Source organism: Chinchilla lanigera, unplaced genomic scaffold (assembly GCF_000276665.1).
Source record: "Chinchilla lanigera isolate Chin_1 unplaced genomic scaffold, ChiLan1.0 scaffold00082, whole genome shotgun sequence".
Classification (NCBI taxonomy): domain Eukaryota; kingdom Metazoa; phylum Chordata; class Mammalia; order Rodentia; family Chinchillidae; genus Chinchilla; species Chinchilla lanigera.
The window spans coordinates 9,772,987-9,783,775 of record NW_004955483.1 but is presented as its reverse complement, the minus strand read 5'-3'; positions in this window follow the sequence as shown (position 1 = coordinate 9,783,775).

Genomic DNA, 10,789 nt, shown 5'->3' with positions numbered 1-10,789 from the left:
AAAAAAGTATGAAAGAGACTCTAGGCAGGAACAAAAACATGCCCAAGTGCGCAGAGGCATGACTCAGTGTGCCACATTTATAAAATTTCAACTGTCACTGGAGCATGATTTGCAAGGGAGAGTAGTAGTAGATAAGGTTACAATTTTAATGAATATCTGATTGCAAGTCAACGTTATTTTAGAAGCAGTGGAAACTGTGGAGGCTTTCGTGTATGGCATGCTTTGGTAGATTTCCATTCAGAGGGATTAGCCTGGTGATAATCTAGGGGGAAAGAGGACATTAGCAGGAAAAGAGGTAGAGAGGTTAGACCTAACCTAAGGCTGGGGCTACAGGGATGGAGAGAATATATATTTGGTAAATGCTTGAAAGGTAGAATTAGCAGGCTTTGTCCCAGTGGATAGCTAATGTAGTTTGCATGGCAGAAAAATTGGCCTGTGGTGGTTTGGCTTTTATTTATTATGGTAGGCTAGCCTAGCATGCATTTTACAAAGCTGTAGTAAGTTTTTCTTTTTGTTTCCAATATATGAAAAAGCAATTTGTGATCCCACTTACTATAGGTGGCTAGTGTCTCCCTTACACCTTGTGCCACTAATCATATGAGTTTCTCAGTGCTCATATTGGCCACTCCCTACTCAAGGAATGAACCCATGCATCACATTTAGATGTGGCATCAAATTATTATTAAAGCATCTTAATGTTTACTTTTACACTGCTATATTTCTGTTGCTGTGGATACTAAAATATTGTTCTGGGATCAGGGAAAATTGGCAGTAAAATTCAGCCTCTCCAAGATCGGGAATCCAGACTGGAAGATAACAACTTGGCTAAGAGAGAAAGAAGAAGGAAGGAAGGTAGAAAGGAAGGAAGAGAGGAAGAAAGGAAGAAGGAAAAGGAAGGAAGGAAGAAAGAGAGAAAGGAAGGAAGGTAATCATCAGGAATTGACAGAAAAATTAGAAGCTATAGAGAAGTTGAAGAGATAGTCCACAGCACAGAGCAAAGAATGAAACAATCTGAATGTTCCCGGGCTTGCAGGTTGCAGGAGGGTAAATTGGCTCTGCAGAAGCAATGCAAATGGCCAGAGCTGGAAGATCTAGAGACAAATAATGACAATCCATGGCTACTGTAAACTACAAAATGCAGTGTGGGATTTTGCTCCAGAAGGATGCCTTTAACATGCCAGATAACATCCAAAGAGGGGTTCCAATAGTGGGTCCCTGCCATACCAGCAGAGAATGCTTAATCAGGTACCATTTCAGGAAAGGGTTAATTGTTTAAATCTGGGACTCAGAAAAACAAAAAAACAACTTCACTTCAGGACTCTCAGTGTTGCTCTTCCACAGTGATGGGGTAAAAGAGAGCCATGGGAGAAAGCTGCGGACAGGGAGCAGGTAAGAAAGAGAGCCTCTGTAAAATTTAAACTCAAGCTGGGATGGATATGGGCCCTGCCCCCCACAGTGAAAAGCCAGGCCTGGCTTGAGATACAATGAGAAAAGGCTGGGTTTGAAACTACTTGCATTAAGTAACTTGCATTGAACCCCTACCCTGCTCTCTACATTCTGAGGTCAAACTGATTACCTTTACTCTCTATTGTGGAGGATTGCCACGTTGCCCTCTCACAGACCCAAATGTGACTGTGCTTATTTGCAAGTATCACAGGCTGTATAGGGGTGATTTCCTAAATTGGTTTTCAGTTTGAATAGTGAGTCTGGCCAAGGCTGTGTATGTATCTTCATGGAAGCAAGCAGATGGCATGGTGGGCTAGCATTGCTCCTCACCATCGGCCACAGTTGAGCCCAGATAAGTGAGCCATGAGACTGTGTGGCTAAGATATGAGATAATGCCTCCGCTGAAGCCTGTGTGACTCCAGAGAAATTCTTTCCCAGAACTGACTACAAAGCAGTTTACTCATTAACAGCAACCTGAAGATGGCCGTTCTGTTCCTTTCTCAAGAATGCTTTATTTCTTCTTTTACACGCCTTGCCTGCCTAGCCACTTATCTAGTATATCCAGCCATAATCCCCTCACCATTTTCCTCAGGTAAATGTGACCAATAAACACCAAGGTTCTGGCTGCCTCCTGGCCTTTTTCCCCCTCATCAGCTGGCCATCCTAGATCCCTATTCCACTGCTGTTTTTCTCACTCACTTTTTTTGCTGTGCATCATAACACCTTGCAGGAAATTGGGGGCTTATGGTAGAGGTCCCCAATATCTACCAATGTGAGCAAGGACACATCAGGGAGTAGACATTACCATGGCCTGGGGTAAGCAGAGAATCTCAGCAATAGGAGGAGTAACTCACATACTCACAGGCTGTAAAGCTAGTTGGAAAAAAACAGTGACTTGTTAAACTCCAAAACTGCAAATCCCAGAAGGAAATCACCCATTCAAAAAAAAAAAGAAACTTTTTTGGTTTGGGGCTCCTTTTCTTTTCTTTTTTCTCTCTTTCATTGTCATTGGTTTACTGGGGAATTTTCCTTCATCCTTATTTTTCTTTCTTCCTTTTTGTACTCCCTTTTTCTTTTTCCTTTTAATATTATCTATTTTTATTCTCCATATTATCTTTTTTCTGCCTTTTTTCCTTTTATTTCTCATTTGTTTTTTCTGTTATCTAATTCTATAAACATCCTTGTACTTCTTTTAGGATCCATTGTCTCTCTCCCCTTCATCTCCCATTGTTTAATTTTTAAAATTCTTCTTCCTGCATTCTCCCATTCCTAACCCCTATATTTTTAACAGTATAGTCTTTACACTTTATACTTTTTATATAGTTACTCTAGGTTGCTACTATTGAATTATTTTCTATCATTAGTGTAGGGATAGTTATCACATTTAGTAGATTTTGGCTATATGCCAATATTTCATTTATCTTAGTGTTTATACATTAATTGTATGTTTCTTTTCTAAGGTTAAGGATGGTACATTATTGAATCTTATGGAATACTGGTATCTAGTTTGTCTTGGATGATACTACTATTTACTTGATATTGCCAGGGTCACATAGTTGTTGCTGTTAATAGGTGTTCTCTGTTTGCTAATACCCAAACCTTTGTGACATTAACAATATTGCAGTCCAGTTCTGCAGAACTGAGTACAGAGCCAATTATACTGCATTGACAGAGATGGTTGGATCTTGGGACAAAGACAAAGAACTCTAATTAGCTATGTCCAGGAAGCATCACTAAAAAGCAGACAAGTAAAGATATCTCTGACTAGCAACAAAGTCTTTCCACTATAAATGTCCACAAACCTAAGAACAAAACAAAAAAAACCAATAGAAACACGAGAAGACAAGGCAACAAAGTGCCTCCCAAAATTCCCAACTCCTCAAAAGCTGATCCATGTGGCATTGAGGGGAATGATGGCAAAAGTAACATAGCCAAATTACTCTAAATGATAATGGAGATGAATACACAGATCAAAAAGGTCCTCAGTGAATGCATAGAAGATATAACTAATCAGATAATGGAAGTAATAAAACAATCAGGGAGCTTACAGAAGACACCAAGAAAAAGCTAGCTGAGTTAAACAAAATGATAAAGATGTAAATGATCAGTTTATCAGAGAATTAGATTCCATAAAAAGGTTCCAAACAAATCCAGGTAAATCCAGAAGACTAAAAATTATATTGAAAGTATGGGCTGGGCTGGGGATATAGCTCAGTGGCACAAATGCCTGCCTGGCAAGTACAAGGTCCTGAGTTTGATTCCCAGTACCAAAAAACCCAAAAAAATCCAAAAAGACAAACAAACAAAAAAACCAACAAAAGTATGGGTAGCAGAGGAATCCAATGTGAAGTCAGAATACAAGAATTAGAAGATAAGGATACTTTCAAAGACCAATAACAAGTGATACCTTTAAAATAACAAGACAATATGAAAACTGGATCTAACAACTGCTGGATGACACAAAGAAAACTAAGATTAATTGGAATAAGTGAAAAATCAGAAGACAGCACAAACAGCAGAAAATCCTATTCACACAAATAAAACTTTCCAAATATAGGGAAAGAATTAAAAACACAGATAAGTGAGGCATATAGACCACTAATAGCTACAATCAGAAAAGAACCTCTCCACAACACATTATAGTCAAGATCCCAGAAGTCCAACACAGGGAAAGAATCTTAAAATGAGTTAAAGAAAAGCAATGAATCAATTATAAAGGTAAACCCATTAGGACTACTGCTGACTTCTAAACACAAACCTTAATTATGGGGTGGGGGCCTTACTAGTCTACTGCCACAAATACATCAATTAGACAAAAAATAACAAAGAATATCAGAAGTGAACCAAACCTTCAAACACACAGATTTAATATAGACCTACAGAGTGTTTCACTCAACAACTTCTCAGTAGCATATGGGACTTTCTCCAAAATAGACCACAAATATGCTAGTCCATAAAATATGTTTATGTAAATGCAGAATTAAAATTATCCCCTGGATATTATCAGATCATAGTGCAATGAAATTAGGAATCAATGACAAAAGAAACCACAGAAATTATGCAAATCCACAGAAATTAAATAATATCCTCTTGAATAAGGAATGAGTCACAGAAAACATCAAGGAAGAAATTAAACTCTTCCTAAAATCAAATGATAATGCCAGTACAATATATCAGAACCTATGAGACACGATGAAAGCAGTCCTAAGAGAGAAGTTTATAGTAGTGAATGCCCACATCAGAAAAACAGTAAATCCAAATAAAGAAATGATGCACCGCAAGGTTCTAGAAAAGTGGGACAATCCAAATCCAAAGCTAGTACAAGGAAAGAAATTATGAAGATCTGAGCAGAAATTAATGAAATTGAGACTAAAAAACATACAAAGAATCAATGCATTAAAGACCTGGTTCTTTAAATACAAAGCAGATTTAAATACAATCCCTAGCCAATCTTACTACAAAAAGGAAAGAAAAGACCCAAATCAATGCAATCAGAAGTGAAAAAAGTGAAATCACAATAAACTGCCAAAATCCAGAAGATTATTAGTAACTATTTTGAGAAACTACTCTAATAAAATGGAAAACAAAGAAGAAATGGATAGAGTCCTAGATACATAAGAAATATCAGTGCTGAACCAAGAAGATATAAAAACCTTGAATAATCCAGTATCAGGCAATAAAACTGAAGAAGAAAAAAACTACCCACCAAGAAAAGCTGAGGTCCTGATGAATTCACTGCTTACTTCTACAAGAACTTTAAGGAAGAGCTAACACCAATACTCCTCAAACTATAATGAAAATCAAAAGGGAAAGAATACTCTCAAAGTCATTTCTAGAAGCTAGCACTAACCTGATGTCAAATCCAGAAACTTTTCCAACCAATAAAAGAGAACTACTGGACAATCTGTACAATGAATATAGATGCAAAATCTTCAACAAAATATTGGCAAACAGAATGCAACAAATCATCAAAAAGATTATACATTATGGCCAAGAAGGATTCATCCAGAGATGCAGGGATATTTCAACATATACAAATCAATAAACGTGATACATCACATAAACACAAACAGAATTGTACCCAAAAAGAAAAGAAAAAAAGACTGGTGATAAGTCTAAGTGGCAGGTTTGAAGTCTGAAGAGTACACTTCAGTCATAAGTCTGAAGTCCTTAAACAGGTAGGTCATTAAATGAGGAATATTTGTATATAAAGAACTCAAAAAATTAGACCCCAAAATGAAAGAACTAATCAAAAATGAGCAGGTGAAATTGATAGACACTTCACAGAAGAGGAAGTACAAATGACCAATAAATACATGAGGAAATATTTGATATTGCTGACCATTAAAGAAATGTAAATTAAAACAACACAGAGACCCCATCTGACCTTGGAATGAATGACCATCATCAAGAAATCAAATAATAAATGCAAGCAAGGCTGTGGGGAAAAGGGAACCCTTTTACATTGTTGGTGGGAATGTAAACTGCTACAATCATTATGGAAATCAGTGTGATGATTCCTCAAAAAACTAAAATTAGAAATTCCATTTGATCAAGCTCTTCTCCTCCTAGGCATCTTTCCAAAAGAGTTAAAGACTACATATCACAGTGATGAATGCCCATGTTTACAGCAGCACATTTCATGGTAGCTAACTCTTGGGTACAGCCTATATGTCCATCAATAGATGAATGAATAAAGAAAACATGGTATTTATACACAATGTAGTACTACCATGCCATAAAGAAGGATAAAATTAAGCTGTTTGTAAGAAAATGGATGAACCTTGAGACTATAATGTTAAGTGAAATAAATCAGATACACAAGAAAAAAGGTTACACGGTTTCTGTTATATGCAAAACCCAAAATATAAACAAAGAGCAAAACAAAAGATGAATAGTAGAAAATGGGATGATAGATCTTTTGCACATGGGAAGGGGACCAAGAGATGGAGGGAGATTGAGGGGAAGGGAGAGGAAAAGGATTTAAAAGAGAGGACTGAAATGTGTTATGTGCATGTACCAACTCCCCACGAGGAAGGTGATGGTTGTGTATCACAAATATGTACTAATAAAAAATTTAAAATATGAAAATCTGTCAGAGTTCAGAATAGTGCAAATTAAAACCACTATGAGATACTTTTTCAAAAAAATAAATTTTTCATAATTCAAAACAGTTCATAGACTACACTTCAGTAGCTAGATTATGATACTGTAAATAAACAGTCCCCAAGTCTCAGTGGCTTAACACAATAGAAATGTGTTCCATGGTTGTCATTCACTTACCATCACTCTTCCTCGTTAGGAGGCTGTTTTCTTAGGGGCTCAGGTTCCCTTTACAGTTTGGCCCACAATCCTCTAGAGTTTCTGGCAGAAAGAAAACAAAATAGAGGGGGAAACCCACTTCTTAAAAAATGGCCAGAATGGCACACATCAGGTGTCATGAGACCAAACCTAACTGCCGTGGAAGCTGATAAATGTTGTCAGTGGTATTCCCAGGAAGAAGAGGAAGTAGATTTAGGGAAAACAGTCCACATATTCTGCCATATGATATACGGAATCACTGTTAACAAGCCACATTATTCCTTTAATAGAGTGTGTATTAGTTGTCTGTCACTGGGACAAAATACCTGACACCTGCAACTTAAAGAAGGAAAGGCTTATTTTGCTCACAGTTTGAGTGGGTTCAGTCCATGGTTTGCAAGGCAGAAACAGTATGGTACAAGGGTCCAGTGTAGGAGAACTGCTCACACCATAACCTCCAGAAAGCAGAAAAGGTAGAAGCCTGGGCAAGAATATGCCCTTCCAAATCACATTCTCATTAACGCACCCCTCTGACAAGACCCTGCCCTCTGATAATATATGACCTCATCAGTGGATGAATCTGCTGATGTGTAGAGCATCCCCATGATCCAATTATCTTCTAAATTCCACCTGAGTACATTAGATTTTGGAGGACATTTTAAATCTAAATCATAACAGAAAGTGATCAGCCCAGGTTTGTGTTAAGGCCTAAAGACACACAACTCAGAAGAGCTCAAGATTTTCCCACTGTCCTGACCTTCAACAATTTGCTCAGCTTTGTTTCAATTAGAAACAGTTCAGATACAAGCAAAGGCACATCTATGACTTCTGCACAAGGCACCATTGCATGCTTAATTAAATATGCAAGGGGTACCATATGCATATGCATGACCAATCAGAGGCAAAATATGACTAGTTCTCACTGAGCAGGAGAGAATGTTTTTTAAGCGCCGAGATTTGTAGTCTTCTTTCTATATATATATGCTTTTTGCTTCTTGGCTTCATTTGGCAGTCGGAAGCACTGGGAGTCAAAAGCATACCTTTTAGCGTGGATCAAGTTGGTTGCTTTTTCAGGACAGACTAGGGGCTTGATGAGAGGAACAAGACCATCTATAGCAAAGGCTGAACGTCCCAAAATGTTCACTATGGTTTTAAACATATTTTCCCTACACTCACTACTGACTAGATAGCCTCTTGGCTCATTAGTTTTAAGTGCTATAGCTATAGCTAAATCATTCACATTTCACTGAAAATTTACTGAGTGTGATTTAAAATGTCACACAAATAAAGAAACATAAAAATGTCACCATTGCTCTCTGAGTCCTCTTGGTTCCAAATTCAACAACTAGTTTCCTTTACTGTATTTTTCTCTTCAATTCTGTAAAAAATGGAGTCTAGAAAAATGTTTTCAAGAGCCGCAGAGTTAAATTCCAGACATTTGAAGCTCCTTACTGGATGGCATAGGAATTCATTGCCTGTGGCTGTCAGAATAAAGTATCCCAAATTGGATGGCTTAAAAGAACAGAAACCTGTTCTCTTAGTTCAGGAGTCTAGAAGTCTGAAACAGAGATACTGGCAGGGTTGGTTCCTACTGGAGGCTCTGAGAGAAAACATTCCTTGCTTCTCTGCTACCTTCTGGTGCTTGCTGGCAGCCCTTGGCACCCTTGGCTTGTGGGCACATCATCCAATCTCTGTCTTCATTTTCACACGGTACTCTCCTTTACGTGTGTCTCTAGTTTGTCTTCTTTTAAGGGTGCCAGTCATTGGATTAGTGCCCACCCTCACCCAGTTTAAACTCGACCTGGTTAGACTTGCCAAGATCCTTTTTAAAAATAAGGTCACATTCACAGGTTCTGTGAGTTAGCACTTCAAAAGGTCTTTAGTAGAAGTTCGGGGGGTGGGTGGTAAAGGAGCCATCATGGCTTCTCTTTATCTTGTTGGATTTCCCTCAGTGCCCTGGAATCCCATACCCAGTTTGCCTTGGTCAAAGCATAACAGAGACAAGAGAGCACTTCCTCTGGGAAACCCAAGGTCAGTTAACCCTCCCTAAACATTGCCAGGAACAGTATCCCTCTGAATGCAGAGCAGGGCCTGGTAGCATCTTAGATGAGAGCTCATTTCTCTCTTTTTCCTCAAGAAGTTTTACAAAGGGGGCTCAATGTTGTCTATGGGTCATCTCGTCTTTCCTTTATGCTCAGTCTTGATTCCCATCATGAAGAATAGCAGCAAAGGCACACAGAAAACCACCTTCACAAAATATGCTATTACCTTCCAACTCTGTTCTATTCAGCTAGGGACAAGTTCCAGGGGTATCTTTATGAACACCTGCTTGTTACTTGACCAACACTTTAGAGCAGGATGGATAAGACTTCTTGGTTATGTTCAGCAACACGACATAGATTAAATATGTTGCCACACAGCCCAATTGTTATATTTTCTCTTTGGTCTGTCAGAGACCTCTATGTTATAAGATATAAACATTTGCAAAGAAAGACATGTATGTCATTAAAAATATAAGATTATTTACATACATGAATAAAACATCATTTAAAAGTACAAAAGTGCTTTGAGAAAATCTTTCATTTCTGAATTGTAGGCACATTACAAGAGCCTGGGATGAAGAACAGGTGCCTGTAGCAGCTGTTTACATTTTTGTCAGGATCAGGAATGGCCCTACCAACGCCTAAGGCAATTACCCTGGCTAGCAAGTTTTCCTAAAAGATATGAAAATAAGAGAGGGGCTCAGCTTCACAAATTCATTTTGGGCACTATTTTTATTGTTGTTAGTATGATTTTATCTTACAGATAACCAAAGAAGACTGTGGTGGCTGCATTACTGGCTTGTTGAACTGTATAACTCTTTTGTTCAGAATTTATTTGTAATTGCATGGTAAGAATTAAAGAAACCCAGCCTGGAATTCTTTGGAAGCAGTAAACCACTTGTATTTCTCATAAATACTTTTCTGGGTACTCTTAAACTGCTCAGAACCTACAAGAGGGGCCATAAACACAGTGACACATTTTGACCAAGTAAAGGCATAAACAACATACACTCTCTAATTGTGGAGCCCTAATTGAGAACATCTGATGTAAATCCCGAGCGTGATGTCAGCTTCCCCAGGATTAAAGCTGCCAGGGGGGCAGTACAGCTGCAGGTCCCCCCTGCTTCAAAGCACAGACCAGGAGATCAAAGGTTAATAAAGTCTAGAGGGTAAAATGTCTTGCTATACATACAGTATTTTTTTTTAAAAAACCAAAGCTTTTATCAAGATTTGTTAACTACAATAAATGGAATGAAATATTACTATGTCTACTTTATTCAAAAAAGTTTGTCAACTTAGTTATCTTTAACACTCACACATCCTTAAGATAATACTAATACAGCTGACACAAAAACATGTGTAGGTTCAAGCAAAGAAAGATTTATATCAGTTGAACATTTCTCAAGTTTAGCTTGCCTTAGGTTGTTAGAAATGCTGTTATGTTTTTACGCTAAAATGAAATGCCCAAAGGAAAAATATTAAATTCATGTTATAGTAGGTACACAGGAAGCTAGGCTATTGTCATTGTTTTTGTAAGATAAAACTTACAAGGAAGTGTAACCCTGACTTAGGTAAGAACGAATAATAGATGAGCATGGTGGTGCATGTCTGTAACCCCACCATTCCAAGAGACTGAAGCAGGAGGATTGTGAGTTCAACTTTAGCCTGGGAAATTCAACAAAACTATATCTCAAAAAATAAAAAGGCCAGAGAATGTAGCTCAGTGCAAAGGCTCTGAGTTCATTCCTCAGTATGAAAAAAGAAACTACCAAAAGTACAAAAATCTTCCCTTTAAAAATTACTGATCTATGAGAAACGACTTTGAAGATATCAATACAACAAACATTGTTAATTTCCTATCACTTTGTTTGTAACTCTGTATTGTTTGTCCTGTTCTTTTGCTATTTTGTAAAAGGTTGTCTGTTGTTTTCCTCCTATTTTTAAAATAAAAAAAATTACTGATCTAATTTAGGAGACTATAAATATTTTCTTAAACTGAG